This window comes from Schistocerca serialis, chromosome 3, assembly GCF_023864345.2.
Source record: "Schistocerca serialis cubense isolate TAMUIC-IGC-003099 chromosome 3, iqSchSeri2.2, whole genome shotgun sequence".
Lineage (NCBI taxonomy): Eukaryota > Metazoa > Arthropoda > Insecta > Orthoptera > Acrididae > Schistocerca > Schistocerca serialis.
In genome coordinates this window covers 564,349,078-564,374,729 of record NC_064640.1, presented here as the reverse complement: position 1 = coordinate 564,374,729, position 25,652 = coordinate 564,349,078, and the positions used below count along the sequence as shown (strand labels likewise).

At 38.3% G+C, this 25,652-nt stretch overlaps 1 protein-coding gene across 3 annotated transcripts in view; it reads left to right on the top strand.

Moving 5' to 3' along the window:
* The window catches only part of LOC126470461 (uncharacterized protein DDB_G0271670-like), a 177,088-nt gene that overhangs the window by 92,475 nt on the left and 58,961 nt on the right, over positions 1–25,652 (top strand). The window contains exon 6 of one of the 3 annotated variants that reach the window (XR_007586211.1): positions 1,521–1,915. The exons of the other annotated variants lie outside the window; for them this stretch is intronic. The gene's annotated coding sequence lies outside the window, so the exon portion shown is untranslated. Of the gene's footprint in view, positions 1–1,520; positions 1,916–25,652 lie in introns of those variants that run through there. 3 annotated transcript variants of the gene reach the window in all.

Sequence of the window (25,652 nt, the reverse complement as noted above, 5' to 3'; positions counted from 1 at the left end):
AAAGGGCAGAATAGCCCTAACACCAGTAGTTTCATTTTAGGATATTTTTAAATTTTATTCCAAACACTTTGTCAGAAAAATCCCTATTAGCTCTTCTGACAATCTTCTGACACAGCAATATGAAGAACAACATGCACCATTAATATACATATTTTTCCAGAATGAGATTTTCACTCTGCAGCGGAGTGTGCGCTGTTACATATTTTTTGTTGAAAAATTCTGAATATGATGACTGCAATTTTGAATTAAATTTATTCCCATCTAACATTTACTTATTGTTTGACAGTAATAGAAAGGAAAACTCTCAGACGATAGTGAAACACATGTTGCAAAATTTATATAGTTGAGAAAAAGAGAGAATCTGTTTCATTGAAGTTGGGTTCTTCAAAACGTGTATTGTGTTCAGACTACTGGAATCCCATGTCAGTGGTGCAAAGTGTCTGAGTGTTTCTTAAGTAACATAGATTTTTTATTTATTTTTATCCTCGTGTGTTGTGAGGCTTGCAGGTGTTGTTCAGTATACATGGCAAGGGCTTGTCGATTAATATCATTGACCGAGCCATAGCAGAATATGAGGCCTGCCATTTCCCATGTGGAGCAATAGAACTCCATTTCCATATTTATGTCATTCACATGGTACGGAATCTCTAATCTTATTATGAAACCACCACAATCTCAATACGTAAATAAGGAATGTCTATTGCAGGAGACAGTTGTAACTTCTATGAGCCACATCAGCACGACAGTCAATAGAATAAATACAGAGACAAACACAACCAATAATAACTGAGCAACAAACTTTAACAGGATGATGGGCTACACTGTTGAATACTGAACATTTATAGCACATGTGAAAAGTATTCTGTGTCTACAGTGGCATATGTTTCTGCACATATTTTGATAGGAAATTTTCTTCTAATTTTGACCAATACAATCTTGGAAAAGAATATGTATTTCTTTTAAACTGCCTGAATGCACTATATCTAAAATAACAGGGAAACGTGGAATACTATCATTTGCTAGTTCATAGATTAGTGTGTCCCAGTTTAATTGCTCCTCCTGATGGGGAGGGGGAGTGAGTGAATCTATATTGAAAATGTAAAGCATTTTTGACCAGTGACATGCAGTCTTAAGTTAAAGTTCCTTCCACAGTTTTGAGTACTATTTGTCCAAAAAATCTTATACTTTTCTTCTCAACATTTACTCGACATAATCTGTTTTAATTTTGTTATGTAATCTACTTTAGTAACAACAATAGGTAGCAGGCTGTTCTTAGACTTGTAGTGAAGTACTTGAATTTATTTATTTTTTCTGTAGTTCAGTTCACTTTGTTAGTAGTTTCATTTTTACGTTATACATGTGGAGTAATCTTTCCGAATTCTGTATTCATTATTTTAGTTCATTCCTGTATCTTTCTTGTTGGCTACTGTTGTTCTTGATATTATTTTTTAATTTATATTTTTCTCTTTCTGTCTCACCTAATTCTCTTTTATGGCTGAGGATATTTATTTCGCTTGCAGGAACTCTTTAAACATGCTTTAGGAAAAAGAAAAACTGAAAAGTGATTGCTACAAAAGTGACATTTCATCAGTTAACCAAAAGTAATAGAGGATGATGCTGTAGTGAAAGTTAGAATTTCACAGGACATGAAAATTAATAAATGTACAGATATATATAAAATTTTGACATTAATATTTTATTTTGTAAAAAGCTATTTTAAGTGAGGGCTTTATTCAAGAGGGGCAAAATTATATGACATTTCCACCCCAGATTGATTTTTTTAAATTGTAATAGTTTGTCTTCAAATATTGTGTAAATTTAGTGATGATTAGTGTTTGATGAAACTTCATCAAATCTGTTTTCATATTTGGCACAGAGCATTTTCTCAAACTGTTGATGTGTATACATTTAATTTGGTACACACATTGTGAGAAATTGTAAATGATACATATAGATTACAATGAATAAAGAATGAAAAAACTGAATAAAGACATTTTTATTAAAGTATTGAATATGTAAAAGCCCGAACTCTGCTAAACAATTTATAAGTTTTATTGTTTTCAGTCATTTTAATGAAAGACAGACATGGTGATTCTCCACATATTTTTTTTCTTTTAATATTTTGAGACTTTTATGACTGCTTATATAATTTCAAATCTCTTTGTGTTGATGGAACTGCAGTATGTCAGTTCAGTTATAATGCTGTACACCTTGCTACACATGAAATGTTTTAGTGCTTTGACATGTGTAGTCACAGTCCATGTACATCTCTGCAGTTCGGTGTGTGATTGACATGAGCAGCATGGTTTGATCACTTTTGTTTCTAAGTAACAGGAAATAAAGATTTGATGATGTTATCATATTGTTTGTCAATGTTACAGGTGTAGAAACTTATGCATGGAGGAGGAGATTAATTCTTGTAGTGTTGATCGTCTTAAGATTCATATGAGCAATCAGCAATTTCTGTCAGGTGTAGGAAATAAAGATGGAATACCTAACAGTAGAATGCATGATCAAAACAGCTAACATTTTTGGGAAACACTGGTGTGTTTGTATAATGTTTCAGTTTTACGTTTCCTTTTGATTTTGTACATTGTCATGCCTACTGAGTAAGCATTATGAACTATATAAGTAGCTATCTGTTTTGTTTTGTATATCCTGATACAGTACTAATTTAAAGAAGTGAATAATGTTTAAAGTGTGTCAGAGATTTTCCCCTTTCGCTAGTGGTTTCAGTGCCACTGAGGAAGTGCACTACTCTTTTAACAGTATAAATGAGTTAACATCTGCTAGTATGCTACTGATTTTAATATGTTAATAATATGATGCTAGAAAGGCAAATCACAGCAAACTTCACCTGTAAATGTAGCATCCTCACAGAAGGCAGGGAAAGACAGACAAAAAATTGTATTATGCTGTGGCCATTGACATCTGCCTGAGGGAACTGGCAAGTCCCTCAAGTAACATCACCATACCCCACACATTTTCCCTCCACAGCAAACTCATCACCGCCAAGGAACAAGAGAACAAAAGAAAGAGGAAAAATGCACTGATAAGATTGCTGCTATACTTAAATGGAAGTTCAGTGGGTTCAGGGCATGTGGAGGAAATAAGGCTTCTAGGTCAGGGAAGACAGGTGTGTGTAATTTTGCTGGTGTCAGTTTGAACTCTCTGATGCCCTCACACTACATACATAGCTAAAGCCTCTGCAAAAACAATGAGCATAGTGGGGAGATAGCTAAAGGAAGAGTCTTTTCACACCACTTAGTGTTTTCCCCATCACCACCAGCCTAGAAGCAGTCACTGTATCCGTGCATGTGCATCCGAGGTTTACAGTATGTTCCCTCTACTCGCCGCCACTTAAGACTTACAAGGGAACCTCCCCATCGCTCCCCCCTCAGATTTAGTTATAAGTTAGCACAGTGGATAGGCCTTGAAAAACTGAACACGGATCAATCGAGAAAACAGGAAGAAGTTGTGTGGAACTATGAAAAAAAAAGCAAAATATACAAACTGAGTAGTCCATGTGCACGATAGGCAACATCAAGGATAATGTGAGCTCAGGAGTGCCGTGGTCCTGTGGTTAGCGTGAGCACCTGCGGAACTAGAGGTCCTTGGTTCAAGTCTACCCTCGAGTGAAAAGTTGAATTTTTTGTATTCAGACAATTATCAAAGTTCAGGCACTCACACATAATCAACTTCGCACTCCAAAATTCCAGGACATGTTCAGATTTGCTTGGACATATGCAGGATTTGATGGTCTAAACACGGAAAAATTTGAAAACGTTAAAAACATATGTTTTGACAGAGCACAGGGAAAATTGTGTGACTGTGAAACTGTTACATTCATGTGTTGCAGTTTATGTGACAAACTTGTATGTTTTCATCACTTTTTTGAGAGTGATTATCTCATCCACAAGAAAACCTAAATCGGGCAAGGTAGAAGAATCTTTTTACCCAATCGCCAAATGTACAAGTTACGTGGGTCGACAACATATTCCTGTCATGTGGAACACATGCCGTCACCAGTGTCGTATAGAATACATCAGCCGTGTTTTCCTGTGGAGGAATCGGTTGACCTATGACCTTGCAATCAAATGTTTTCGGTTCCCATTGGAGAGGCACGTCCTTTCGTCTACTGATCGCACGGTTTTGCGGTGCGGTTGCAAAACGCAGACACTAAACGTATTACAGTGAACAGAGACGTAAATGAATGAACGGACAGGTCATAACCTTGCGGAAATAAAGAAATTAAAATTTTCACTTGAGGGAAGATTTGAACCTAGGACTTCTTGTTCCACAGGTGTTCACCCTAACCACAGGACCACGGCGCTCCTGAGCTGAATGTTTCCTTGATGTTGCCTATCCTACGCATGGACTACTCAGTTTGTATATTTTGCTTTTTTTTTTTTTTTTTTCATAATTCCACACAACTTCTTCCTGTTTTCTCGATTCATCTGTGTTCAGTTTTTCAAGGCCTATCCACTGTGCCAACTTATAACTAAATCTCAGGGGGGTGCGATGGGGAGGTTCCATTGTTAGATGAATGAGCTATCATCAGATCATCAAGCAGATTGCCTTGTACACACACACACACACACACACACACACACACACACACACACACACACACACACACTTACTACTACTACTACTACTACTACTACTACTACTACTAAATGGGAAGTGGTTGTTGACTTTTACTCCAGTAACTGTGTCCATATCTTTATTCACCAGCCAGAAAACAGTGTCTGAAAGAAAGCCACAATAGTTGGTGTTCAGTAAGCCCAACTGGATGCTGTGCAGCCAATTCTAAGAGGCTGCTGTAATGTGAATCACTCTCCAGACCAATGTCCAAGGCATAGCCTAGACAATGGCAGAACATTACACTAGTATTACCACTAGTATCAGTCTGGGTCCATCTTATTATCTTTTCCATGCCACAGAATGTCCACTGCGAGAGGCAACTGGGACTTCATTTCCACCAATTGAGAAGAATATGGCTGTCCCTTCTTCATATGAAAGCTGGATTCTCTATTCTCTACAACTTGTGATTCATCTCTTGCTCATGATTTTTTTTCTTCAACTTGCAACAAAAACAACATTTCAGTTACAGCTGAAAGATAGCTTGAGGAATGAGCGAAAAATGTTTTAATTTTTCATTTGAAAGGTTTGTGTGTGTCCTCTTTAACCATTCATGTTTTGTTTGTTTCTTTGGTGAACTGAAGATGAGGGAGCTATTGATATTTTTAAGGAATGAGTGAGGTTTCTGGTTCTGACCTTTGATTTTAAGCTTACCTGGTTTCCATACATTGTGGGCCTGAAAACACTGCTTGTGAAAGCTCTAAATATTTTCGAATGCATTGATAACAGTTCATGGGGAACAAACCAAATCTGTTTACTCCAGGTTTATGAAGTCGCCGTACTGTCATGTCTCAGTTTTGTGTACACAGTGTATGAGTCTGCAAGAGCCTCTAATTTAAAAATGTTCGAAGTGGTGCATAATGAGAGAATTCCCTTGTCTATAATGAGCCTTGAGGACCAGTCTTATTTGTAGCCTTCGTGCTGAGACTGGTTAGTAAATGCTTAGCTTGGCATTGCAACCTTATGAAATAATATCCACGCTACAGGTACCTGAATATCCCATTGCTGCTTGACCACCAATGAAAAGACTTTTCAGTTATTTACTTCAAGCAACAATGACAATTGGGATCTGCACAAAGCACTGCATTTTAGAAAAGGATGTGCCTCGTATTTAAGTTTTATGCCCAGGGTGGAGCAGATATCTATCTTGACTTCTAAAGACACCCAAAATTATTTTAGTTGGGACCAACTGTGTGAGGAAATGCACTCAAGGTTAAATTTTTTATGTCCTCATCTTACAACATTTTAAATGAGCTTCACAATTTTAGTAATATAGACTGATGGCTGTTGTTTTACCTTCGCGCCATGCGGTCAGGATCTTTCCTACCCAGTGATTATGCCCTATATTTAATGCAGAACCACATGCAATCCTGAAGTCATTGGATTGAGAGAGGCATAATCAAAGCAAAAAAGTTTCTCAAGTACTCCAATTACATATAGTTTTGGATAGGGCCTGCCTTTAGCAAAACACAATTTTGTTTTTTAACCCATACATGTTTCACTGCAGTTGCAGCATCTTTGGTGGGCTTTTATTTTGTGGCTGTTAAAGATAATGAATGTTCTTTACTGTTTGTATACATGTAAATATTAGTTTTTAAAAATCATAATTACAGATACTTGAAGAAACACACAAAATTATGAGTTCATACCTTTTTACCTCATGGTATGGTTTTCCTGATGTGTAATGTTTCTACAGTGACTGTTTTGTTTCACAGTTTATCATCTGCAACCAGTTACACCTCAAAGTAGACAAATTATTTAAACAAAACAGTCACTGCAGAAACATAATATATCAGGAAAACCACACCATGTGGTAAAAAGGTATGAATTTATAATTTTGTGTGTTTCTTCAAATATCTGTAATTATGATTTTTAAAAACTTATATTTACATGTATGTAAACAGTAAAGAATATTCTTTATCTTTAACAGCCATAAAATAAAAGCATACTGAAGATGCTGCAACTGCAGTGAAACATGTTTGGGTTAAAAAAACAAAATTGTGTTTCGGTAAAGGCGGACCCTACCCAAAAACATACATACTGTTAAAGCAAACACGAGAAAAGAGATTCAACCCAAAGATGATTACTCCAACTACCTTAGTGATCTACAGGCATTGCAGTAAATTTACCCAGCATAGAAAATGGGACAAAAAATAAAGGACAAAATGCTCCTCCTTCAGCAAAAGGGGAAATGCTTACCAAGCTACATGGAAGCTTGGGAAAATGAGCAAGCAGCAAAGAAGACCTGTAGGGACCACGATGTGCCATTCCATTGAGGCTGTTATCTCATTGTTGAGTCAAAGTGTCATGCAGCTGTGACTGGCAGTGAAGGACAATAAGTTGCACTCGGTGACACCAAACATCTGACCTTCACATACCTCATATCAGTCACTCCAGTATAACCTTTACCCACTTCCAAATAGTGCACTATTCGTGTAACTCATGGTTTTATACTTTTGTAAGACTGCCAACCCCCCCCCCCCCCCCCCCCCCCCCCCCCCCCACAGTATGTGATTGCTGTGGCACACAAATTGTAGTATGCCACATTCTAACTGAGCGCATATTGTATTTCAGTGAGAGGGTGGAATCAAATTTAAGTGGGGATCTGCCCTGTATTTTAGCTAACAATGAGCAAGTATAGTAAAGCTTTTAAAAATTTGTGTTTTGAGGACTCAAACCTAAGCTTTTGGACTGCATGTTTTAGTGTGTTGCAAAGTGACTGATACATCCTCTTTTTTTTAGTCCAGCAGTATTTTAATTCTCCTTGAAGTTTTTCTGTTTTACCACAGTAAAACAAAACAAAAAAAAAAAATGTTAGGTTTCTGAAGACCTAGCTGTCATGCACCCAAACATATTATCATTAGTCGGTCATCAGCTATGATAGTCGATGGTTATTGTAGATTGCAACAGTGGATTGAAAAGTGACAGTGTAGCAAATCACTTTCCTGGTCAGTATTGTATAACAACACTGGGTATACAGTCCTACTGTCGATGGTCATCACCTCACTATGAGTTACAGAAGCCACTGTAAGTTCTGCTCATCACATGTTGCAGGACACAGACAGAAACTCAGGAAGAGTAAAACATCCGTTGTGTACTCGAAGCTTGCAGACAGCTTCCCTGGCCTCTTAATAAGTTTGGTACACATTAGGGTTGGGTTGTTTGGGGAAGGAGACCAGACAGCGAGGTCATCGGTCTCATCGGATTAGGGAAGGACGGGAAAGAAGTCGGCCGTGCCCTTTGAAGGGAACCATCCCAGCATTTGCCTGGAGCGATTTACGGAAATCATGGAAAACCTAAATCAGGATGGCCGGACGCAGGATTGAACAGTCGTCCTCCTGAATGCGAGTCCAGTGTCTAACCACTGCGCCACCTCGCTCGGTGGTACACTTTAGTACACACCAGTGTCGGAGTATGAGTGTACTGAAATCCATATGAGGCAGTGCAACCTGCTTTCCAACAGGACATTGTTTAGGCAAATAGGAGAGGTGTTCTGGCATAGGATGTTGACATGGGGCTGTTGATGTGCTTTTAACTGTATGTCAGTGGCAAACGATGTAGAAAGTTATTTTCCATTCATGTGAATCCAGTTGTTTGCCTGCTGCACCCCGCAGTTGACATTAATCTTGAACGTAACAATGTGCTGTCCTGTACCTCATGAACTGTTTTGGACCAGTTAGAGAGACATAATTGATGTTTATTGCAAATGCTCTACAAACATTATGTTGCTGTGTGGCCTGTTCAAGTCATTTTGTGTGTCATTGTGTTGAACACACATGGAACACCATTAAGTGACAGGATACACCTTCAACCCTGCTCCAATCAATCTCCTTGTTTAATTACTGTTTACTTGGGTCCACAGCCTTACAGTATTTCGTAGTGTATAAACATGTTAAATGTTACAGGATTTAAGTTAACTTGTTACTTCTGTAGAGAAAATGTGGAGAAAGGAAATTGTTTTAATTTCAAGAATATTGACGTCATTAAATTTTGCTGAGAGCAGCACTTTGAAGTTTGTGCAACACAAATAGTATTTCATAATAAGTCCTTTATAATAGTAAGTATATGCAGAGCACCTTCAGGAAACTTTAACCTCTTCATAAATATCTGGAAGTTCTTTTGTCCCATATCACAGGAAGGAAAAAAAAAAAAAAAGGAAAAAAAAGGTTGCTGGTGATTTTACTGTGGATTTTGAAAAGCTCTATAAGTGAACAATTATTGCAATCAGTAACATTGTCATTCAATTTAATTCCTTCTGTGAACTTAGCAACCAGGTTATGTAAATGCTCTGAGACCGCTAATGATGATATCTTTGTAGACAAATCTAGGGAAAAAAGTAATATCACAAAACCAATAGTAAATGGGATATCTGATCATGACATGCAGCACCTTGTGTTAAAGGTTGTAGTTTGTCAGGATAAAAAAGTATTAAATCTGAGTACAGCAGGGTAATAAATCTGTCAAAAATTGAGAATTTTAGGGAATTGCTCAGAGACATGAACTGGATAGGTGTTTATAATTCTTCTGACTCAAATGGAAAATACGAAGTATTTATTAATATAGTTACTTCCTCTTTTGAAAATTGTTTTCCCCTAAGGTAACTCAAATCAAACATAAGTTTAAAAATAAACCATGGATTACAAAAGGAATAAGTATATCATGTGGGACAAAAAGGTTGTTGTATCTGCTATCTAGGAACAGCTCTTGTGTTGGCATTGAAATGCATTACAAGGAATAGTGACCACAGTCTCCGGCAGCTGAAGCCAGACTACGAACAGCAGCACATGATGGGAGAGGCAACTGAGTTGGTAAGGAAAAGGCCAGGGCGGGGGAGCAGGTATTGTTTAGGGATGGACTAATATATTGTGTAGGTTCAGTGGGTAGTGGAATACCACTGTTGGAGGAGGGGGGGGATGGACGGTACTGGGTAGAGAATCTCATTTCAGGGCACGACGAGAGGAAGTGGAAACCCTGGCGGAAAATGTAATTCAGTTGCTCCAGTCTAGGATGGTACTGCGTCAATAGGGGAATGCTCCTCTGTGGCCAGACTGTGGAATTTTTGGAGGTGGCAGGTGACAGGAAAGATAAGACATGGGATACCTGATTTTGTACAAGATTGGAAGAGTAATTATGGTCTGTGAAGGCCTCAATGAGACCCTTGGTGTATTTTGAGAGGGACCACTCACCACTGCAGATGCAACAACCACTTGTGGCTAAGCTGTATGGGAGGGACTTCTTGGTATAGAATGGGTGGCAGCTGTCGAAGTGGAGGTATTGCTGGTGCTTGGTAGGTTTGATATGGACAGAGGTACTGATGTAGCCATCTTTGAGATGGAGGTCAACATCGAGGAAAGTAGCTTGTTGAGTAGAGTAGGACCAGGTGAAGCAAACAGGGGAGAGGGTGTTGATGTTCTGGATGAATGTGGATAGCATGTCCTCACCCTCAATCCAGATCACAGATGTCACCAGTGAATCTGAACCAGGTGATTTGTTTAATATTTTGTTTAGTACAGATTCCGTAGATGGTCCACGAATAGAGAGAAGTAATTGTGGGTGAGAATATAGTTGGTTGTGGCACCTACGAGGGAGGTTGTTGGTTTGGAATCCATGAGGTGTTGGGAAAGATAGTGTTCAATAGCGGTAAGGCCATGGGCATTAGGGATGATAGTGTAAAGGGAGGTGGCATCAATAGTGATGAGCAGAGCACTGTGTGGTAAAGTAACAGGAACTGTGGAGAGTCAGTGGAGGAAATTGTTGGTATCTTATATATAGGAGAGTAGGCTGCAGATAATAGGCTGCTGTACGAGAGCAGAGATTCTCTCAGTGGGGGCACAGTAACCTGCCCAAATGGTGTAGCTTGGGTGTTTGTGTTTATGGAATTTGGAAAGCATACGAAGGTAGGTGTTGAGGGAGTAGTAGGGGTCAGGAGGAAGATTGACTCCAGGAAGAGGTTCTGGGATGGGCCTAAGGATCTGAGGAGAGACTGGAGACCCTGCTGGATTTCTGGAACAGCATCACTGTGGGAGGGTTTGTTGGTGGATGAATCTGATAGCTGGCAGAGTCCTTCAGCCAGATAATCCTTGTGGTTCAAGACAACAGTGGTGGAGCCTTTGTCAGCAGGTAGGATTATAAGGTCGGAATTAGTTTTTAGGTGATGGATTGTGGTTCTTTCTGGAGATGTAAGGTTAGGTTGCAAGTTGTGGGATTTGGGGAACGATGGTGAGGCAAGGTTCGAGGTTAAGAAATTCTGGAAAGGTAACGGGGTGGTTTGGGGGCAGTGGGGGTGGATCATGGTTGGATGGAGGAGTGAACTGAGTCAGGCAGGGTTCAACATTGGTGTTTGGTTGAGTCTAATTGGTTGAGTTGGTGGCGAGGAAGTGTTTCCACTGTAGGGGCCGAGAGAAGGAGAGAAGATCTTTAACAAGTCCTGCATGATTGAATTTGGGAGTGGGGCAAAAGATGAGGTATTTGAAAAGGATTGATACTTCTGTTGGGCTAAGTATTTTGGACGAAAGGTTCAGGAGTGTGTTTCGGGTCTGTTTAGGTTCTGCCTCTTTCGTCATGTGCTGCTGCTGTTTGTAGTCTGGCTTCAGCTACCAGCGACTGTGCACGTGTGTGTGTGTGTGTGTGTGTGTGTGTGTGTGTGTGTGTGTGTGTGTGTTTGACAAAACCTTGTGCCTATCTGGGACTCAGCATCTCCGCCATATGGTGAGTAGCAAAAAACAGAAGTGTTATTTGTTGCTAGGAATACAAAGGAATAGAAAAGGAAAATTGAAAAACACAAAATGAAAATTCAGACAATGTCATTATTTTTATGTTATGGTTTCATAAAATTGTTCCTCAGTGTTTGAAATGTTGTCATGCCCGCATTGTAAACCTAGAAAGAAATTATGCTGACAAGGAGGTATAAAGTTCAATAGGTCCACCATATTCTTTTGATTGCTTCTATGTTGATTTTTTCATGAGGGAAGCTGTTTGAAATTGAAGCTGAGCAACGTTCATTGACATGCATCCACCCCTGTTCACAGAAGCATGCCCTTTCCTCAAATCAAGCTCCTGGATTTCATTGTTGACATTCTGTTCTGGTTTATAAAAAAAAGATGTTCCATGAGATTTGTCATAGTTGATGTGACACATTTTCAGCTATATGCTTTCATTTCCAGCAACTTTATTTTTCTTTCTACCCCCCTTGGTGACACGCCCTTGAAAGTCTTGGTGAGAAAATCTGAATGTTGCCTTTTATTAATCACAAACTTACTCATTATGACACAGTGGTAGCAGACCTGATTCCCACAAGTGTTTGGACATTTGGACATACACCACTAGACTACCAGGGTGCTCAGCAGTTTCGTTCAATGCAAGCGAACTATTGAACTAAGACCCATGTCACTTGTCTGATACTAAGATCTGTGTGTCTAGTAATGGTAAATGATGTCAGCCCATTTTTCAATTTTTGTGACATACACCACTTGACAACCAACCTGCCCATAAGGGACTATGGTTTGATAAGAGAAGCACGTCCTCTTAATTGGATTGAATATGTATTGATGCATTTATTGTTGAATTATCACTTGGAAATGGCAATCCTCCAAAATCACAGTTGTGAGATACATAAACTGTGTAGGCAGGGCATGTAGTTCCTCCAAATTCCTTAAGTTGGAGGGAGATAGTGTTTGAGTGGTTATGGATCAGGATGACTTCCAAACGTATACGATGTCTTGTGGAATCCATGCCGTGACTTTCTGCCACCTTCATGTGAGGGAATAAGGTAGGTTTGTGTAATTAAGTTGCCCATGAGGGGAAATTTTTAGGATATGACATTGTGTGGATAGAAATTTCCATTGTCTTTCAATTGGATTCAATGACTGGTCCATAATTGCTCACGCTCTTAGTTAATCACCAGTTTTACTCATGTCAGGAAACTGAATTTGTCCTTTTTGCCGATCATACGTAGCAATGGGTGTAGAAGCATCGCCAACAAACATTTTTATGCAGATGATTAATTTTATGGATGTGTAGTGACGTGCAGCATACTTACCAACTAGGATGGTTAAGTTTTCAGTTATTCACAGTTTGGAAGTGGTCATTGGTTTAGACAGGCAAATGGTTAGCTATCACACCCACACTATACACTGTACAGTAACTTCCCACACCTTGTTAAACATTTCAGTTACTTATTATGCGTTCTCTGTGTCACTGCTGTATAAGGTAATAAGCTACTTGTTTTCCATTTGCATGAACTAGGTTCCCATATTTTGAAATACCTTTATTTTACATCCTTGCAGTAGATCTGACAACTGTAAAGTTGAAACAGGCTATATGTTCAAATAAAATTATGACAAATGCTGTGAAGTCTATAATTTAATTAAAAGACGGTTTCAAATGTATGAGTGTGTGTGAATATACATAGCTGATTTTGCCGTTAAAACATAACTCATAATGCTTTCAAAAAGTTTGTTATTTTTATCAGTTTACAAGAAGTTTAGTGAGCTGCAAACTTACCAGTTTTGTAGGACAATCCCTTTGGCACTAACAATAAGTTCATGATTTTTAAGTACAATTTTTCATAGCTTTGGCTAAGTCAACCAGTGCTTCAAAAATTGATAATTTTGGCAAATGTTTAAAGATTTGGCTGTATTTTAAAAACATAATTGAACACTATTATAACTTGAAGCATTATAGCTTAAGGTAATGTATATGAATTGTGTGATTTATCAACATTATCTAAATCTAAGTTTGGTACCACAAAATATGTAACCGTGCAGGGTGAAATTAAACGTATGGTAGGCCCTTTCAGTTTCAGACAAGTAGTGTTTGCTATCACTAGTGTGTTAACAAATGGATCCGCTGATGGGTACATAAGAATAGTAAGAGATCCTTTGCATAGGTCTGTTGTAAAGCCTGTAGAATTGCATGATGTTTCTTTATAAAACAGAACTATTTCCAAAACATTACTTATAGTCAGTCAAACGCTTAGTTATGGATTCCCAACTCAGTCCTTAACTGTCTAGGACAATTTTGAGTTCCTCAGTTACAAAATTAAAGATTGTACTGAAGTAGATATGGAAATGATCTGCTGTGTTTGTGAACTGGGAACTGGCAACATTCATCATTTAAATACATTTTTGATCACTTAGATTTTCTGTACAATAAAATTAAATCCACAGTACATATGTGAAGCTCTTTCGTCGGTTTTTTTAATGTTACTTAGACATCCACACATGAAAACTTATATTTACCATTTACAGGAAACAAAAGCTACTGGTACTGTAATCCTTCCAACTTCCTACCACCCACTAAGTCACAAACCTGCACCTTTTCACCTTTATGGTGCAATTCCTCATTTCTATTTCCTTATTTGAATTGTTCTTTTTCAGACAGAAGTATGGATGGGCAAGCACATTAATTTCAGCAGCGCCTACAACTCTAATCTGAATCATATGGGAAAACAAAAATTATTAGTATGTCTCTACGCTGGTCAAAAGAAACCAGTCAGCAATGACAAAATAGTGCTCAACTTTAATTTTTCTGACACTCTGGTCTGTGCCAAAATGTTCCTCTAGTGGTTCCCGAGAAATTCATTTTGTTAGTTAGGTCAGTCAGTTTCATCTTCTCTCCAAAATTAGAATAGGAGCCAATAATCTCTCTGCTACACCCCATTTCTCTTCCAATGAAACCATTCACCTATTGGTCACAAACCGATCTCGGCTCTCGTGTGTGACATGTTACCAGAATTACCTAGAAATAATATGCAAAAGAGATTGGGAAGTGGCTGGGTACCAGACTTGTAGAAACAAGGTGCACTGAATCCACATTTCCTAAACTAAACAGTCTACAACAAGTGAAATAAAAACTGTAAAGTTTTGTGAGACACATTGTACCGTACTGATAGTTAAAGTTCAGTGGGAGAAAAAACAAACCGGCACTGGTTTGTCAACAGTCACTACAACTTTAAACTCCACTGATGCATTACATTCACAGCTTTTTTTTTTCAGCTCCCCGACAGATTCATGGGTATTGGAAGGTTTCTTCTTTTCACCTAGTACACAGGCATTTCCAGACAGATACAGCTTTTACACAACTAGCTGTTTACAGTGAAGCAGCTGGTCTGACACTAGAGTTGTAAACATGGTACATAATAAGTTATGAAAGACCACACTTCAAAAACACAAACCACTGACAAGAAAAAAGAAGAAAGAAAAAGGTTTGGGCTACAGAACTGATTACAAGATTGTAAGCCTGAAATTAAATGGAAAAATCTGTTTACTCAAACAAAATCTCAGACCTACTCAAGTTTGCTCCAGTTGCCAGCCCTTTTGTTACATCAAACACACGATTTATATGTTGTGCATTTGCCTTCATTTCTATTCCCTTGATGAACTGTTTTATGCAGTTCACTTGATAAAATGAATAAGGCGGTATGTTATACCGCAGGTCTAGTAAAGGTCATTTATCACATTTGTAGGACTGTTTTAGTTATGTATGGATGACACTGCTCACTAAAAACAAAATTACTGCTGTCTCAAATGTGTTGCATTTGCATTGTAAAGCAAATTACATTCCTAATATTTTATAAAATACTGCACAGTGGGCTTAGAGTATTCAGAATTGTACTCAATATATTTTCCCACTCTAAAGAGCAGTTTTGAAGGTACCGTACATTGAATAGGCCTGAGCTCTTCAAAATAAAGAAAAAAACTAAGTAATTGTAAGAGATCTTTACCGTCAGTGATTCCTTTTGTTGGAAGTTTGTTACATGTTTTCAGAGTTGGTTGAATTCTCGAGAGATGGTTTTCATGCTAGTGTTCATATTGTGAGGGCTGACAGTTTATTATGGTACTTGTCCTGGATGACAGTAATGTAATATATCTATGTCTGTTAGTGGAACATTTTTAATTTCACACGTTTCTATATCAACTTATTGTGAGCATCAGAAATAATGACTGACTTCCAACACGGAGCATGTCCGAGCGTTAATAGATGCTGGGTGCAAACTGCTGAAATACATGGTATGTATAAGGGGAAATCAAAAGGTCTCTTTTGGAGGCATTGAGCCAGCATATATGTGATGCGACTTGACTGTGATGCAGGTGTATAAGCACCAGCATAGTGGGAAAGGAACAGTGTAGTATTCGTGTCTTTCCAACATGCGTTTGGTAAATGCGGAAACATGATGTATAACAATGTTATTACCAAATTTGTCCAAGCAGGATGAGTGTGCTGTTATTCTTTCTTTGGCTTCCAGATGACAGACACTGTTAGATGTCCATTAGAGAATGAAGAATGTGTATCGGGCAGCATGTCTGTGAAAAACCACAGTTGTGAAATGGTATGCCAAGTTTTGTGGTGGTTGGGATTAGACACCAGATGCTACTCGATCAGGAAAGTTATGTCAACTCAAGTGGGAGACACTGGAGCACCCAACCTGCAATCCTGGTCTCTCCCCATATGATTGTTACACCTACAGTCCCTATAAAAAGGTCTCAAAGAGTCAAAAATAGCTGTCGGATGAGAATTTGCAGCAGGTAGTTACAGACTTCTTCACACAGCAAGACACAGTGTTTTATGTAATCGTTATCTTCAACCTGGTACATTGGTGTAATAATTGCGTAAATGTTCGTGGCTGTTTTGCCTGATTGGCATACTGATACTGGACTGTATGGCCTTCAAACAGAAACTTTTTGATCGCTGCTCATGTCACTCATTCACCTCAGTATTTTCTAACTAATCGCAGAAGTTAATTACTGAAAGAAGTTGTATAGTGGTTAGCACACTGGGATTCATATATGTGCAAGCTACACTTCCCTGTCCAGCAATCCAGAGTTTAGGTTTTTTGTAAATTGCTTGAGGCAGATGTCAGGATGGTTCTTTCAAAAAAGACATAACTGAATTCCTTTCCTATCCTTCCTTCAGTCAGAGCTTGTGCTCCATCTCTGATCAGCTTGTAATTTATGGGACATTAAATTCTGATCTTCCTTCTTTCATGGAGGCTATGTAGAAAATGGAGATGCTCCGTAGATTCAAAACTTTGGTGACATTCTTGACAAACAATAGCTCTAAATTTAGTTGGATTCAGTGAATTTGAAAGTGAAATAGGTTTTGATTACCAAAATATAACAAGTAACCCATTCTTAAGTATTGTTCTTATGACTGGGATTTGTAGCAGACAAATTTATCGGAAGAGAGTAAGTTCAAGGAAGAGCTGCACGATTCCTTGCCAGTTACTTAAGCATATCTATGATGTTATGTTGTGGCACGTATATTATAAACTGCATTTAGAGACAGTAGAAAATGAGCACATTATGAAAACAATTTCTCTCAAAATTGCAAGGTACAGAGTTCTGAAAGATGTTAAAATACATGATGTAATATTCCACTCTCCATTTGCATATCAGGTTTCTCAGTGACATTTCTCATTATTTCTGTGTGGATGTTGTTATGTACTCTATTTTGTGTGTTAAGTCCCATAGTGCTCAGAGCCATTTGAACCATCTATTTTGTGGGATTACTGCTTTCAAAAGTGTTTTAGAAGAAGTTATTATATTGAAAAGAATAGTAAAAAATGTATTGTAGTATAATTGAATGAAGTTAGGTTATGCTGTTTGAATTAAGTCAGAAAAGAGTACTCAAAAAGTAGTAGGTGAGTTTTGCTATTTGAGCAGTAAAATTTATGTATTTATTTATTATGTGTTCCATTGGTCCATACAGCTATGAGTTTGCCATGGTTGTGAAATGTGTCAAGATTACATATATTTATGTGTATATTAAATTAAAATTTACTACTGAACAGATATTAGAGTATTACAAGCAAAACAATAAATGTTAATCATCTCCACAAGCACCATATTTGTAACCCCTTAAACTGCTCTGGACATGTTAACGTGTGCACCTTTGCACCTGTCCCTGTGTGCTCTGAACATGTTTACGCGCACCACCAGCCCTTCTACCTGGTACTCTGAACGTGTCTATGTGTAGACATGTTTTTGGAGTTCCAGGTAGGAGGACTGGTGGCGCACGTAAACATGTACAGAGCACGCAGGGACAGGTACAAAGGTGCGCACGTTAACACGTCCAGAGCAGTTAAAGGGTTAACAGGCCTAGTTGTTGTTGTTCTATTGGCCAATCAAAATCATACACACAAAGCACAGTATCTGAATGAAAATAACAAGATCTATATAAAAAACTTACATTAACATTTTGCAAGTTATCGTCGTCATTCTTCAATAGTTGTATGTTCAGAACAGTTTCAGGTTACATGTTGTCATACTATTAGGACAGTTAGTTGAGCAACATATATGCAATGAAACTACATACCCATGCTATACAATGACAGAATGAAATTATGTAATCTATGTGAAATTCTTGTTTTATGATTTGTCAGTTATGAAACAGTTTAGCTCTATCTTTTCTTACTACTCGTCATCACCAATATCATCATAGTTCATGGTGTATGCAGGGTTTTTCTGTGGTGTATGCAGGGTTTTACCAGAAATGAAAGTAACAGTGGTAGGAGCTCCAGATGGTTCAACATTTAGAAAAAACAGCATATTTTGCATAGTTTGGTTGAGGCATGAGCCATTTATGCTAGCATGGTTTCCAGGCAGCAGTCGGCGCAGCAGAACGACTACAGAACAGCAATCTGGTCATGGGGTCCGATATCTCTGTGGATGGTTTTTTTTATTTTCAGTCTTTATATTACTTGTGGTACAAATAAAATGAAATAATACTCAATATGCTGTTACTGTGTTATCCCTAGGTATTTAGCTGAATCAGACGTGATTTATTGTGTAACTGAAATTTAACAAATTTAGTTTAGAACTCGTGTGAATGACATAACACTTTTAATTATTTAGAATCAATTGCCACTTTTCACACCATACGTACATCTTGTGTTAAAATCACTTTGCAATTTGTTTTTATTATCTGATGACTTTACTAGATAGTAAATTACAGCATTGTCTGCAAACAATCTAAGAGGGCTGCTCAGATAGTCTCCTAAATCATTTATATACACTGATGAACCAAAACATCATGGCAACACGCTTAATTGCTTGTTTGTCCCTCTTTGGGACAAAATACATTACAGATTCTGCATATCACGGATCCAACAGTTTGTAGGTAGTTTTGTGGAGGTATGTGGCATTAGATGTCAATGCACAGGTCATGTAATTCATGTAAATAATGGGCCGCTGATTTGTGTACGCGGTAATGGCGCCCAACGGTGACCCAGATGTGTTCTGTAGGATTTACATCAGGCGAATTTGGTCACAGAGACATCAACGTCAGTTGACTATAATACTCCTCAAACCACTGTAGCATGGTTCTGGCTCCGAGATACGGACAATTACACTGCTGAAAGGTGACATCACCATCGAGGAAAACATCAGGCATGAAGAGATGCAGGTGGTTCACAGCTGTTGGTGTGTCTTCGATTACTGCCACACGTCCCATGCAAGTCCAGGATAATGTCTCCCATAGCATAATACTGCTACAACCAGCCTGCATCCATGACATGCTGCACATATCAAGCTGCTATTCACCTTGATGATGGCATTTGTGGAGATGACTATTGACCCAGTATAGCAAAAATGTGATTCAGTCAGAGCCGAATTATTTCCTTTGACTCACGGTTAAATTCAAATGGTCTCATGCCCACTGTAGTCATAATTGATGATGTCATTGGTTCAATATGTGAACACATACAGGTGGTCTGTTGCAATGCTACATGTTCAACAATGTATGATTAACAGTGTGCTCCGAAACATTTGTGTGTGCACCAGCAGCATTGTCCCCTTTTGGGAGAAATGCCACAGATCACCATCTATCCTACTTTACAGAGCAGACAAGCCTCCAAACACCATGTTCTGGGAAGAGTCGTTGATGTCCAACCATTTAGTGCATAGTGATAGTTTCTCTCTTCTTCCACCTGTTTCCATAGATGCTCATGACAGCAGCACGTGAACTTTCAACCAGCTTCACCATTTTCAAGATTCTGATTCACAACTTTGCGTAATAGTAATCTGTCCTTTGACAAAGTCACTATCTCAGTGGATTTCCACATTTGCAGCCCATATCTTAGCTACGGTAACCCCCATCCATCTCTGCTGTGCTTGCTTACTTTTCATAGTGTGTCATGTGCTCGCAACGTCACCAGACGACATGCAACCTTTTGATAGGCAGTGGGCATAATGTTTTGGCTTATCAATTGAGGTCCTATTACATTTCTTTGCAGAACACTAGATATCACTTTTGTTTTACTCAGTGCCTTTCCATCTATTGCTACAAACTGTGATCTTTATGAAAGGACAGCAAAAATCCAGTTGTACAACTGAGATGATACTCCATAGGTAAGGAATTTGATAATTGAGTGATTTAAGCTGCTTCACTACAGCAAGGATATTTACTTCTAAATTATTCATATTGGCAGATTTTCTCGATTCAAATTCTGGAATATTTACTTGATCTTCTTAAGTGAAGGCTTTTCAGAAAACCATGTTTAGTAGCCCTGCATCAGTGGCCCTGTCATCTGTTACAGTAACATTACTGCCAAACAGTTCAGGTATTGATTGTCACTTGCTGCTGGTTTAATTTACATAGAACCAGAATCTCATAGGATTTTCTGCCAGATGTGCACAGTTTTCTTGTGGAAACTATTGGAAGCATGTTTGCATTGAAGTCTGCACTGGAATTCTAAATTTGAGTTTCTGTAAAACATCATAAATCTTGCAGATTTTGTGTTTTTCAGATATGGCATGTTTTCCCGCCTTCTCATACAACAGTGTTCTTGACCTGTTTTGTATACCACAGGTGGCGGGTGGTCAGTTATGTGTCTTAGTAATTTATTTGGTACAAGTCTCTTAAATTGCTATTAATACTATTTCTTTAAATGTAAGCCACATTTGTTATATGCTTACATAGTTAGTGTGGACGGTGTGGAGACACTTTTTTAGGAAAGTTTGAAGAGAATTTTTACCTTCTTTTTTAAATAGATGTATTTTTCATTAAGTTTCGGTGAGTTTGGATGTTTTGTTGTTCAGTCTCGCTATAATGAGCGTGTGATCGCTAATCCCTGCATCCATCAAGATGCTCGTTATTTGATCTTGGTTATTTGTTACTAAGAGCTCAAGTATGTTTTCACAACCATTTACACTTTGTGTGGGTTCACAAACAAATTGCTCATAGTAGTTTTTGGAGAAAGCATTTAGTACAATTGTGGACAGTGTTTTATACCTATGATCAACTTTAATCATACATTTTCGTCAACACAAAAAGAGTAGATTGGAGTTACCTCCAAACTCACAGGAACTATCTACTTCAGTTTCACTGCAAGATAAACTGTTTCTAACAAAAACAAACGTGCCACAACTGACTGTGTTTAATTTATTCTTTCTGACCACCATGACATTCTTTTTTAAAAATCTCATTGTTTCTCTGTGAATGGAAAGATAAACAGGTAGAATTACAGATACTGCTGAGATGTCAGCTTTCACTGCATGGATTAACCAATCTGGCTGACACATCAAAATTGCTGGTATGATGTGGAATATGGTGTTCTCAAATCACTGGTCCAGTCTTCATTCAGTGTACATAAACATTAGCCCGTTATCTGCAGTTACTAGAAAAAGACATGCTATCGTTGGTGTGCTGCCATCAATGCTGTCTGTAGATAGGAAGTTTTCATCCTTCTTTCAGCATGATGGTGTGCCATCTTATTATGGTGTAGCTGTTTTCCAGGTATGCATACCTTGTAGAAATCTGATAGACTGGTTGCCATGTTCGCCACATTTAAGTCCATTAGACATCTATCTATAAGGATGTGTGAAGGCAGTTGTCTCTGCATTGAAGATCCCAAACCTTGCACGCTTCAGGGAGTGCATTATTGATGGTTGTGCTCAGATTGTGCTACATCTGTTGGTTAAAGTTCATGAAGAATGGGTGAAGCTGATAACAGCCACTTCAGAATGTGCTGTACAACACATCGAGCACATCTATGATATACTTTATTTATTGTCAACAGCATTTGCCTTGGTATGTAAAAAAGGTGACATAACTCAAGAAGGAATAAAGCTATGCTCAATGCTCAAATGAAAGACACCATATCCGTTATAGGTATATAGTTCTGGCAATACTGGCCACGATCTCCTCCTCCTGTGCGGATGCACACACATCCCCCGAACTCTTACGGGACTTGGTAAGAATGTCTTGGACTTGGTAAGAATGGGACACTAAGAATGTAGTGTGTGGACATACAAGGTGAGAATGTGGTTCTCACGGGAGGCATGCACGAGATAGTACCTGCAGTTGCACTATCCTCTGTGCCCTCATTGGCTCATATGGATAGAGTGTCTGCCATGTAAGCAGGAGATTCTGGGTTCGAGTCCCAGTCAGGGCACACATTTTCACCTGTCCCCGTTGATATATATCAATGCCCATCAGCAGCTGAAGGTATTAAATTAATTCTGATGTCGTTCTAGATGGCTGCAGGTAATCAGTGGTGCCTGTTCTTTCGGACATGTCCGAAGGAACAGACACCAAATCCATACCTGTAGATCAACCTATAAACCAGATTAGATATATATAAAATTTCAACACTAAAGGGGGAAATTAGGTTGAGCTACTATTGCGTGTCATTCTTACTGTTAAAATTGTCTACTATTACACTGGTCATATCACTGTAAGTGTTTTCCATCAGTCACTACGCACGAAAGTCAACTTGGTTAATTCCCCCCCCAAATTGTGAGAGTGGATTTTTATTGGTAAGGGAATGTACCCCTAAATTTTAGTTTTAGTCGCTTGATAACAACTGAAATGTTACTAACTATTTTTGCATCTGTTAGTATGCTCAAACTTTTCTTTTTTGAAATGACTCGAACATGATGAATGATTTTTCACTGAAGAAAGAGTAACAGCATTGTTTATATACTTCATTGCAGGAACAGATTTTTGATGTTTGGTTTATGATTCAACTGTGTCTCTCTTTCATATAAGCATACCTATAGTTGACACTTTCCCAGTGATTCCATACATATTTTGAAAGGTTATGTAAAGGCAAGACATTCTATTACCAAAACCATTTGCTATTCCTATTTCCTCATGGGAAAGTAAATCGATATGTGGTAAATAGTAATCATTATTAATATATGCTAATTCTGAGGAGTGATCGAAAACACATTAAAAGTCTAACTTTATTAACAAAAGCAATACTCAGTTATAGTGCCTACATGCAACAGAAATATGTCTCCTATGACATTGTCTGTGCTGTGCCTGCATGATGAACCCTTGTGTTGTAGTAGATGGCAGCATGAAGACAAGGGACATTACTGGGCCAGTAGTGCACAGTTCATGAAGAATGGGTCTCTTGTTGAACAATCTGGTGTGACAGTTAATGACAACAAAACTGAAGCCAAAGTTTTAAATTTCACATGCAAGAAATCATTGACACAGGAGAATCATGCAAACATACCATCATTTGATCATCAGACTGATTCCCATATGGACGACATAGTAATAAGCATTACTTTCATAGAGAAACAACTGAAAGATTTGAAAGAAAATCACCAAGTCTGTAAGGAATCCAGTACTTTATGGCATTGGCCCCTTACCTAGCCTGCATGAATCTCTCGCCCAGTGCAGAGTCTCAAGTGGAAAAAAGTGTAAGTAACTTCAGTTGTCTTGTATCTTCCAACAATCACTCAACTTCGACATCTTACTGTACACTACAGCATTATCAGCAAACAATCGCAGATTGCTGCCCACCCTATCCAACAAGATAAAGGGTAAAAGAACAGACCCCCAAAACTATAAACCAATATCCCTAACTTCAATTTGTGGCAGACTCCTTGAATATCACCTCAGTTCGAATATATTAAACTTTCTTGAGACTGAGAAGTTCACGTCCACTAGATGACATGGTTTTAGAAAGCATTTCTTGTGCGAATCTCAGCTTGCCCTTTCCTCACATGATATACTGTGAACTATGGACGAAGGGCAACAGGCGGATTCCACATTTCTAGCTTTCCAGAAAGCACTTGACACAGTGCCCCATTGGTGGCTGTTAATGAAGGTATGAGCATATGGAATAAGTTCACAGATATGTGTGTGGCTCGAAGACTTCACAAGTGATAGAACCCAGTATGTTGTCCTTGACAAGGTTATCATCAGGAACGCTCTAGGGAAGTGTGATAGGACTGCTGTTCTCCACATACGTGAATGATTTGTTGGATAGGGTGGGCAGCAATCTGCGATTGTTTGCTGATAATGCTGTAGTGTACTGTAAGATGTCGAAGTTGAGTGATTGTTGGAAGATACAAGACAACTTAGACAAAATTTCTAGTTGATGTGATGAATGGCAGCTAGCACTGAATGTGGAAAAATGTAAGTTAATGTGGATGGGTGGGAAGAACAAACCTGTAATGGTCAGATACAGTATTACTAGTGTCCTGCTTGACAAAGTCAGGTCGTATAATAACTGGGCATATCATTCCAAACTGATATGAAGTGGAATGAGCACATAAGAACTGTGGCAGGGAAGGCGAATGGTGAACTTTGGTTTATTGGGAGAATTGAAGGAAAAGGAGACCGTATATAAGACACTGGTGCGACCTATTCCTGAGTACTGCTACAGTGTTTGGGATGTGTACCAGATTGGAGTGAAGGAAGACATCAAAGCAGTTCAGAAGTGGGCCGCTAGATTTGTAGCCTGTAGGTTCAAACAACACGTTAGTGTTACGGAGATACTTTGTGAACTCAAATGGGAACCCCTGGAGGGAAGGAGATGTTCTTTTTGAGAAACACTATTGGAAAAATTTAGAGGACTGGCTTTTGAAGCCGAGTACCACATGATTCTTTGACCGCAACAATATATTGCACATAAGGGCTACAAAGATAAAATACGAGAAATCTGGGCTCATATGGAGGCATGTAGACACTTGTTTTTCCCTTACTCTATTTGCAGGTCATTTTGAACATTTCCTGTAACAAAGTGTTTGAAGTCATGCTGGTACGTTCTGTTGCTGTGTGTTTCCATTCCATGATTAATGTGATTTGAAGAGAAGTAATAAAATGAGCTCTAACATGGAAAGTAAGCGTTTCTGGACACATGTCCACATAACATATTTTCTTTCTTTGTGTGTGAGGAATGTTTCCTGAAAGTTTGGCCGCACCTTTTTGTAACACCCTGTATAGATTTCTAATTTTATTCTGTTTGTACCATGAATGAAATTAAAGATTAATAAATAAGTGGATTTCTGAGCAAGTACTTCCTTATATTACCAAAAAAATTTAAGCTTTCAACCATTTTACTTTTTTTTGTCCTATAGAAAAACATGAAAAGTGTATGGTGTTACCTGACACATTTCCTTTAAAATCTAATACTAAGAATCTTTGTAGACTTTGCACAAAGCTTTGAGCACATACTTCGAACCAGTTTCAGTGAGCATTGAAGTTAAAAAATTGCTACGTGAAAGAGTTTTGTAGCTGAGTTTGATCTTACTGTATTAATGCATTCAAAATGAACCATAGTTTACAGAGGAAAGCTTTCTCGTTCTCCTTATTTGGTTGCTTAAAGTGTTCCAGGGATCAGTGTGTGTCAAACATTATGGAGGTCAGTGTGTATGTGTCATTTACTTTATTTCTGTAATTGTAGTATTACTCATTTTGTTAGAAAAATCTTGGGAAGTTTGAGTAGTCATCACTAATTTAATTTCTTGGGTATAGAGGCCCTATTTTCCCTTTCATTGTGGCATTATGAGATGCCCTAGCTAGCAGTTAACTGTCAAGTGCTCCCCAGGAACAAACTGTACATATGGTAGAAATGTTCATTAGATGTGGCAGTTAAAATTGATGTGTTATGGTATATGAGAGATGAGTGTAGCTGGATGTGGTATGAATACTGTATCCCACCTATATGCTCACTCATTCCACAAAATTACAGTCAGTATTGGGATGTGTTCAATTGTCAGTGATTCAGTAGTGAAATGGAAACATAGGAAAGTAGTACAAAACTTCAT